The sequence below is a fragment of the Ahaetulla prasina genome, chromosome 2 (genome assembly GCF_028640845.1).
Source record: "Ahaetulla prasina isolate Xishuangbanna chromosome 2, ASM2864084v1, whole genome shotgun sequence".
In the NCBI taxonomy this organism is placed as follows: Eukaryota; Metazoa; Chordata; class Lepidosauria; order Squamata; family Colubridae; genus Ahaetulla; species Ahaetulla prasina.
Window position 1 is genome coordinate 108020834 of NC_080540.1, and position 9700 is coordinate 108030533.

Sequence of the window (9700 nt, forward strand, 5' to 3'; positions counted from 1 at the left end):
AGGTTGAGAGGGCTTCTCTTTGCCACATTGCCCTTTCTCACATTACCAGGGAAGTTCCAGCAGAACCTGAAATATGAACATCCGGTCTATAAGGAAGGGTTTCTCCCCTTGCTTGGTTTAAAGAGGCTTACAAGGATTGCTTGGGATGGGACATAATTGAAATACTGGTTAATAACTATTGGTTAAATTTGTGAACTATGGTGGGAAGAACTTTTTGCACTGAAGATCAAACTAAACTATATGTGGCAGACTTCTGAGTTATTCCCTATGTTGTACATTTGTTCCCTGAAGGAAAAACTGCCAAACTGCACATTTCAGTAAAAAAAAAAAAAAAGTGGTCAAGAAGAAGCATTTTCTTTCCTCTTTCTAGGATATATCAATTTACATTTGTTATTCACACTAGCTTTCCTTCCTACAAAGGAAGATACACAGGTGAACAAATTGAGTAGAAGATGGCAAAATAGAGAAATAGAGAAAAAAGATTAAACAGCACTTAATCATCATAAATATGGGACAGTTCCCCAGGGAGGCCACTGTGAGGACCAGGGGTGAAATCCAGCAGGTTCTGACAGGTTCTGGAGAACCGGTAGCGGAAATTTTGAACTGTTCGGAAAACTGGCAAATACCACCTCTGGCTGGCCCCCGAGTGGGGTGGGAATGGAGATTTTGCAATATCCTACTCCTGCCATGCCCACCAAGCCATGCCCACAGAACTGGTAGTAAAAAAATTTGGATTTCATCACTGGTTAGGACCATCACATTTGGTCCAGTTGTACTTTTCAGTTGAGGGAGTTTATGTAAGGAAATATCTCTGAAATGATGACAAGTTGTATAGTAGTGTATACTTAACATTATTACACAACCTGTCATCATTTCCTTATCTAAACAATGGAACAAAATGGTCATGGGTGGGGAAAAAAGCAGTGGCAGTAGGAGCAACTTCGAACCATCTGTTAGCTTCCCCATAGATATTCCTTGTGGGCAGCTGGCAGGGAGCATCAGAATTCCTTCCTTCCTTCCTTCCTTCCTTCCTTCCTTCCTTCCTTCCTTCCTTCCTTCCTTCCTTCCTTCCTTCCTTCCTCCCCTCATCACTTACCTCAGGATATGCCAAACTAGATGTAGGAAAGCATGTAACTGCAAGTAGATAAATAGGTACCACTTTGGTGGGAAGTAACAGCATTCTGTGTTTTGCCATAGGTTCTACACTGCAGCATGATGACATGCTGGCCACGACTGGAATCATGATAGCGCTGGCTTACCATTTTGTACAATGGCCTACAAAAACAGAGATGAGCACTGTCCCCTAAAGTTGGCTATGACTAGCAAAGTAAAACCTGCAGGGATAGCTTTACCATTTTTTTTAACTTTCTTTACAAAGAGCAGGATATTTGGAGGTACTTTCTGCTGAAGTTCCCCTTTCGCAGAATGGGGAACTTAAATAAGGCCTTTATGATTATTTTATAATTATGTGTCAAATTTTTCAACTTTTGATTTCCAAACATTAAGGGTGCTCAAAAGTTGTGATATGCCTTGGGGATTTTAAAGATATTTTGGTTATTTTAATATAATTTAGATGTACTGAGTAATTAACTACATAAATATCATAACTTTTTAACATTTTGTTTCATGATATTGTGTATCATGTTACTGTGTGTTTGCTGTGCAGGGAATTAAGGAAGTTAACTCAATAGAAATATGCAACTTCCATTAAGGTGGCAATTAAAACCACAACAGACAGACATTTTAAGACCACAACAGACATACATAGTTCATAAGTGGCTCAGGCCAAGACCTTCCTAATTCTTGGAAATACTGTATAAGAGGAGATACAATACAATCATTCTTGCAAGTTTCCATTATTCTAGCAAATCTCAATAAAGCTACTTATAAGAAACCTGTGTTGATTTTTTTGATCTACTCTACCTAGTGGGATTGACATGCTGTGAGGTGCTTATGGTCAGAATGATTAAAGGAGCATAAAAGGATTCAAAACAAACAACACATAGTAATAAAGGAAGTTCCATCTACTTTCAGCCTGGTTTAAATTTTGGAAATCTAATTATTCAAATTCATCAATAGCACCTTTAACAATTAAGATAATTAAATTAATGGTCTCCTAGCAATTGTAATAAAAAGTTGTAAAACGATTTGTTTAAATAAAATAAAAATAAATAAAAATTGTTGGTGAAAAATAAAAGAAGCAGTGAAATAAAAGGAGGAGAAATATTACAACTACAAGTTCATCTCATCTGGACCATCATATTATTCAGCTAAGGAAACAGAATGATTGCTTCATGAAAGCTTCATTTAGAATAGACCCTATGGGTTAAGGTTAGGTTGCATCAGATTGCTAAAGCGCTACATTCTACTTTTGTAGAGGATTAAAACCCAGCCTTGAAGGAGGAATGCAAGAATAGCTAGGAAAACATCAATGTACTCTTGAGATGGTAGAAGTGATAAAGGAACTTTCTGTTTTGATTCTCTTTAGTATAAAAATGCTTCTATCAGATGTTCAAGATTCTGTTATTATATCATGCAACAATAGGCTTTCAGTAATTCTTGTGGTGTCTATTTCCTAACCTGGACAATCTTGAAGGGCTGACAATCTGCCACTTAGCATTCTGAATTAAGGCAAGAAACCGCCAAGCTAAGCCTGACATCTTGTGGCTACATAGGCATATCCACATAATATTTGTTTTGGTAAAAATACAATTTTTTTTTGTCATTGGGAACATTTGACAACTTCTCAGGTTTACAGCCTTGAGAGCTGAGTAATCAATACCGAGTTACTACCCAGTATTAACGAAATCTGAATCTGCTTAGTTTCTGAGCTTTAATAGCGATAGCACTTAGACTTATACACCGCTTCAAACTGCTTTACAGCCTTCTCTAAGCAGTTTACAGAGTCAGCATATTGCCCACAACAATCTGGATCCTCATTTTACCCACCTCAGAAGGATGGAAGGCTCAGTCGATCTTAAGCCTAGTGAGATTTGATCTGCCAAACTGCTGGCAGCCAGTGATCAGAAGAAGTAGCCTGCAGTACTGCACATCTTGGTTATCATTCCAAGATGGCGCCAATGAAGGCTGCCTCAGTGAAATGCTCTCTAATGGTTTCTTTATTTCTAATTATTTTCTGTGACTCACTACGGATTTCCTACTCATGAGACCATCTGCTAAAAATTAAGCAACATTTCTTTAAGGAGCAGCTTTCTGTAATCTCACCCCCCCACCCCCGTCTTTATAAACGCAGAGGAGATTCTAACACAGAAAGAAGCAATTTCTCCGGAGCCATGGATTACCAAAAAACCCAAACGACAGAAGTGGCAAAGGAGAGATAAATGAGAAGGAATTCTAATCAAACTAAGAAATAAGAGAAATAAAACTCCACTGCCTTCAGTTTTCCTAACCAATGTACGTTCACTTGCAAATAAGATGGATGAAATACTCCTCTTAAACAAATACAATTCTGATTTTCACAATTCAGCAGTCCTATGCTTCTCTGAAACCTGGTTAAATGAATCAATTGAAGATAGCAGCCTGCATATCCCAGGGTTTCAGACTGAATGATCAGACAGAATTACAGAAACATCTGGTAAAAAGAAGGGAGGAGGCTTATGCCTATATATTAACAGCAGCTGGTGTCAGGATTTAACTGTAATTTACAAATTCTGTGATGACAATTTAGAGACTTTAATTATCAACTGCAAACCATACTATTCACCTCATGAATTTTCCTCATTTCTTCTAATTGCTGTTTATGTCCCACCACAAGCCTATGTAAACAAGGCATTACGAAGTCTAGCTGACCAAATCATGGAGGCTGAAGCCAAATACCCCGATTCACTGGCCATTATTTTGGGAGATCTAAACAAGGCAAACTTAAGGAAAGAGCTACCAAAATACTTTCAGCATGTCAATTGTCCCATTAGAGGCAAGAATACTTTAGACCATCGCTACACAACACTAAAAGATGCTTATCTGTCTTTACCACGAGCAGCTGTAGGACACTCTGATCATTGCATGATTCATCTTGTACCTGCTTACAGGCAAAGACTTAAAACCGCAAAACTAACAATTAAATCAGTGAAGACCTGGACGGAGGAGGCAAAATTAAAGCTATAGGCCTGCTTTGACTGCACTGATTGGAATATTTTTGAAGATACCTCTGCAGACCTGGATGAACTCACAGATACTGTAACATCATATGTCAGCTTCTGTGAAGACCTATGTGTACCTACAAGAAACTTGCGAATATACAGTAACAACAAACCTTGGTTCACACCTAAACTTAAGCAGCTACATCATTCCAAACAGGAAGCCTACAGAAAAGGTGATAAAATGCTGTACAATCAGGCCAGAAATGCACTAACAAGGGAGATCAGAGCAGCAAAAAGAAGCTACTCTGAAAAGCTAAAGAATCAGTTCTCAACAAATGAACCAGCAAACATGTGGGAAACTCTTAAAAATATCACAGGCTATGGCAAACCTCCTTCCTAGGCTGAAGGAAATCAACAACTGGCAGATGACCTGAATAAGTTTTACTGCAGGTTTGAAAGGAAACTACAGCCACCTATCTCCACAATCCGCATCTCAGACACACCAACAACAGCCAAGCCTCCTACAACTGATTCCATCCCACTGGGTTCACAACCTCTAGTGATCACATAAAAGGAAGTGCAGGACCTATTTCACAGACAAAAGCCAGGAAAAGCTCCAGGCCCAGACAAGATAACTCCTTCTTGCTGAAAAGTCTGTACTTACCAATTGGCCCCATATCTTCAATGAATCACTAGAGATGTGCTATGTTCCTTTTTGCTTCAAACGCTCTACCATCATCCCAGTGCCGAAGAAGCCCACCATCAAGGAACTGAATGACTACACATCAGTTGCTTTAACATCTGTAGTCATGAAAACCTTTGAAAGGCTAGTGCTTTCCTACTTGAAAACCATCACGGATCCGCTGTTAGACCCCTTGCAATTTGCATACCGAGCAAATAGATCAACAGATGATGCTCTTAATATGGGTCTGCACTACATCCTACAACATCTTGAATCTCCAAAGACCTATGCAAGGGTCCTCTTTGTAGACTTTAGTTCAGCATTCAATACCATCATTCCAGATACTCTTCTAACTAAGCTAAACCAGCTACAGGCACCTGAACAGACTTGTAAATGGATCACAAGCTTCCTAACAAACAGGAAGCAGCAGGTGAAGCTAAGCAGGATCACATCAGATACCTGTACAATTAGCACAGGGGCCCCCAAAGGCTGTGTGCTCTCCCCACTTCTCTTCTCTCTGTATACCAATGACTGCAACGATCCATCTGTTAAACTACTGACGTTCGCAGATGACACAACAGTGATCGGTCTCATCCGAGACAATGATGAATCCGCATACAGATGGGAGGTTGAATGACTAGCCTCATGCGACCGAAACAATCTGGAACTGAACACACTCAAAACCGTAGAAATGGTGGTAGACTTTAGGAGAAACCCTTCCATACTTCCACCTCTCACAATACTAGACAACACAGTATCAACAGTAGAAACCTTCAAATTTCTAGGTTCTACCATATCACAAGATCTAAAATGGACAACTAACATCAAAAACATCATAAAAAAAGGACAACAAAGAATGTTCTTTCTGCGCCAACTCAGAAACCTCAAACTACCCAAGGAGCTGCTGATCCAGTTCTACAGAGGAATTATTGAGTCTGTCATTTGCACCTCTATAACTGTCTGGTTTGGTTCTGCAACCCAACAAGACAGACACAGACTTCAATTAATAATTAGAACTGCAGAAAAAACAATTGCTACAAAATTGCCTTCCATTGAGGACCTGTATACTGCATGAATCAAGAAGAGGGCCATAATAATATTTACAGATCCTTTCACATCCTGGACATAAACTGTTTCAACTCCTACCCTCAAAACAACGCTATAGAGCACTGCAGACCAGAACAACTAGACACAAAAACAGTTTTTCCCCAAACACCATCACTCTGCTAAACAAATAATTCCCTCAACTCTGTCAAACTATTTACTAAATCTGCACTACTATTAATCTTCTCATCATTCCCATCACCAATCTCTTTCCACTTATGACTGTAACTTTGTTGCTTGTATCCTTACGATTTATATTGATATGGATTGTTTCCTGATTGCTTATTTGAACCCTATGATTATCATTAAGTGTTGTACCTTATGATTCTTGATGAACGTATCTTTTCTTTTATGTACCCTGAGAGCATATGCACCAAGACAAATTCCTTGTGTGTCCAATCACACTTGGCCAATAAAAAAATTCTATTCTATTCTATTCTATTCTATTCTATTCTATTCTATTCTATTCTATTCTATTCTCTAACCACTGCACCACCACAGCTCTTTAATGTAGTAGGCCAGATGTAGAAATTAGCCTCCTTCATTATCCAAAAGAATTGGTGTGTTTTTAGTAAATAGCCCTCTTAACAAAATAGGATCTTTTGCCCATGAGGCAAATTACACATGAAACTTACTAAAACTTTTATTTAAAAAATAATTTCAAATATTATTTTGAAAGTTTTTCACATTTTGACTTGTTCCACTTTGTGCAACCTTTCTCTTTTTATTCTCTCTCCCCCCAGGAGGCACATTCACAATCAAACTGCAGTTCAGTTTAAAAATTAGAATATATGTTTCCAAGCCATTTACTGAGCATATTCCTTCTAATGAAAATAATTGACTCCCTTTTTTAAATGAAGGAGAATGGGTGCTATGGTATATGCACCAGGAAGCGTGAAAGCAGCATTTTTATCAAAGATTATTTTTCAGTGTACCAGGTAAAAGGTTCATGTAAATTGAATGAAGAGATATAATTTAGTTTAATTAACTTTATTCTATTAGCATATCAAGAAAATTGTTTTTTTTACAATAGACACTAAAGATAATATATCTTTGTACAGAAAAGCACAAGAATGTATTCTCCTTAAGAATAATGTTTTCTTTTTTTCAGTCTTCATTATTATCCATGTTCCTGAAAAATAAAAGGAGAACAGAACATACATGTAAGTTTTATCATAGCAACGAAGAAAGCTTCAGGTGAGTAGATAAAAGTGTCTGATAGAAAATACGTTCTAACTTAGAAGTGGAAATGAAATTTTAGCAGGCTTTAATCTATCCCTACCAAGATCAAATAGGAAAACAAAATCAGGCTCTTTTAACAGTTTGTGGAGTTAAGAAAGCTACAGCCATTTTCTGCAGACTAGAAGTCTTCTTTTTTCCCCCCTCCCTTCTTCCTTGCCGATGGTTAACAATGCTATCAGTAGCACAGTCTTAAAGATAGCTCCTTCTGGTATATCTGCTCTAGTTAAGTAGAAACCCAGACATGACTGGTCAGTTCTGGACAAAAGTAGTAATTCTCCTGTAAACTGTTTGGTAATGGGACTCTGAACAGGAATTTGCCCTTTCCGATCCTTGTCTTCAAAAAAAAGAAAAAAAAAGAATAAGGATTGGGGAATTGTGGAACTAACATTCTTCCCCCTTGCATCATGATCTGAGAAGGAAGCAAAATGCTTCAATAGTCACTCCAACAGCCTTGGTAAAGCTTGCAAAAGAAGCATCAAAGGAGACTTGCTTCCAATAATATATGTAGGTAAGATCTGCAGTTTATTTAGCCTCTTTCCCCTGCTCCCTCATGATAATGGATTGAGGCCTGGATATCCTGACTTCTAGCTAGAAATCTGGACCTCAGCACAATTCAGAAATGCTTAGCTTGAACACTTCACCTGCCAACATGATTCCACTGTTGATAACTACATCTTGTAAATTGTCCACACTAGGCTGCCTTGGTAAACTGGAGGAATTCTCTTTTTTGAAATATTTGGATGATATTTGGATGATAAGCTAAGTAATACTCCGAAATCAAAGAATGTAAGGGCAAATCACTTCCATAACATATCAGTGCACACATTTCTATCTGCTAAGTCAAGAGGTGTCCACTCCATAAAAAAAAGAGACTTGACTCTGTCAGACCCAATCATTCTCCCATATATATTTTTTCTTCCCTCAGGCCTATAGCACTTAGACTTATATACCACTTTACAGTGCTTTACAGCCCTCTCTAAGTGATTTACAGAGTCAGCATATTGCCCCCAACAATCTGGCTCCTCATTTTACCAACCTCGGAAGGATGGAAGGCTGAGTCAGTTTGAACTCCCAGACTGTAGGCAACTGGCAGTGAGCAGTGAGCAGTGAGCGGAAGTAGCCTGCAGTACTGCACTCTGACCACTGCACCACCGCAGCACTATACTATTATTATTATTGCTGCTGCTGACTTTTCTTTCCACTTTTCAGCTCTATCACCTGGCTGTCATTTTCCAGTTTAGAATTTCAAAGGAGCAGAAAAGTGCTTACCCTACCTTCAGAGAACACTGCCAGAGAGACATGGGGGAATTAGGGATGTGGGGGGAGAGAAAATGATAGATAAATATGTATATACATACCTAGTTCTATCACTCTGTCTTGCATTTGCCTTCATGTTCTAAGGCAGTATCAGGCATTGCCCTTGGAGGAAGAAAACAGAAATAAGAAGCCTCATGAGATGACTTCATCACATATTTCAGAAGCTGGCGTTACATATTGGGATAGAAATGCTTTCTGCCCCAAAGTCATCTGTAGCAATGAATCGAGGGCCTCAGGCCAAAAATAGATAATGTCCAAAAATGTCTTTGGGCTAGCTAGGATTTCCATTACAAAGTACTTGCAAATGCACACAAACTGCTTTTCCCGACATCTCAGACTCATATACAAATATACCCGATAGAATCTTTTTCTTTCTTTCTTTCTTTTTTTGCTGGCACAAGCCTGCTGAACAAGCCTGTCAACAACTGATTTGCAATAGGCTTGGCCAGAAGTAAGATTTGGGGCAAGCACACCTACTGCAGACTGATTTGCTTGCTCTCTAGTATTTTGCTGCAATTCCAAGATATTCTACACAAGCTGTCTGCTCCTGTGTTCAGGTTTAACCAGTGGTGGGATTCAGCCAGTTCGCACCACTTCAGGAGAACCGGTTGTTAACTTTCTGAGCAGTTTGGTGAACTGGTTGTTGGAAGAAATCATTAGGGCAGAGAACCGGTTGTTAAATTATTTGAATCCCACCACTGGGTTTAACTATCTAAGGGTGCCTATTATAGACATGGCAGCTATGAGCCAGACTTTACAAACACACTTCGCCATAGCATGTTGCACTACACTCTTGCTTTAGAGGTAAGCCACTGTGATTGTGGAGACTGACTACAAATGCCATGCCAGCTACTTACCTGGCAGACCTTCCTTTTGTGTACCGTTTTCTCACAGTGCTGGTAGAGCAAAACGTGTGAGTTCCTTGCCCTGGCAGATGTGATCAGCAGAGTTCAGCACATGACAAGAATATGCATTGTTCTTTTAGAATCCATTACCTCCAATCTCCTAGGCATGGCTCTTAGGAAAATAGATTTCCGAGGAAGTGTGTGCGATAATGTCTTTTTAAGAGCAGAACTTCAACTGATCTAGTTGTTAGCAACAAATCCTACAAATAGTTTGACTTACGTTTTCATATGACAAAGTGCGCATATATTGAAATAGGAAACACCTTGCTCGGAACAGACTGGTTCATATATTGTTGAACATAATTCTATTGGTTTGGCAAATATGCTGCATTCATCCTGCAATAATAATT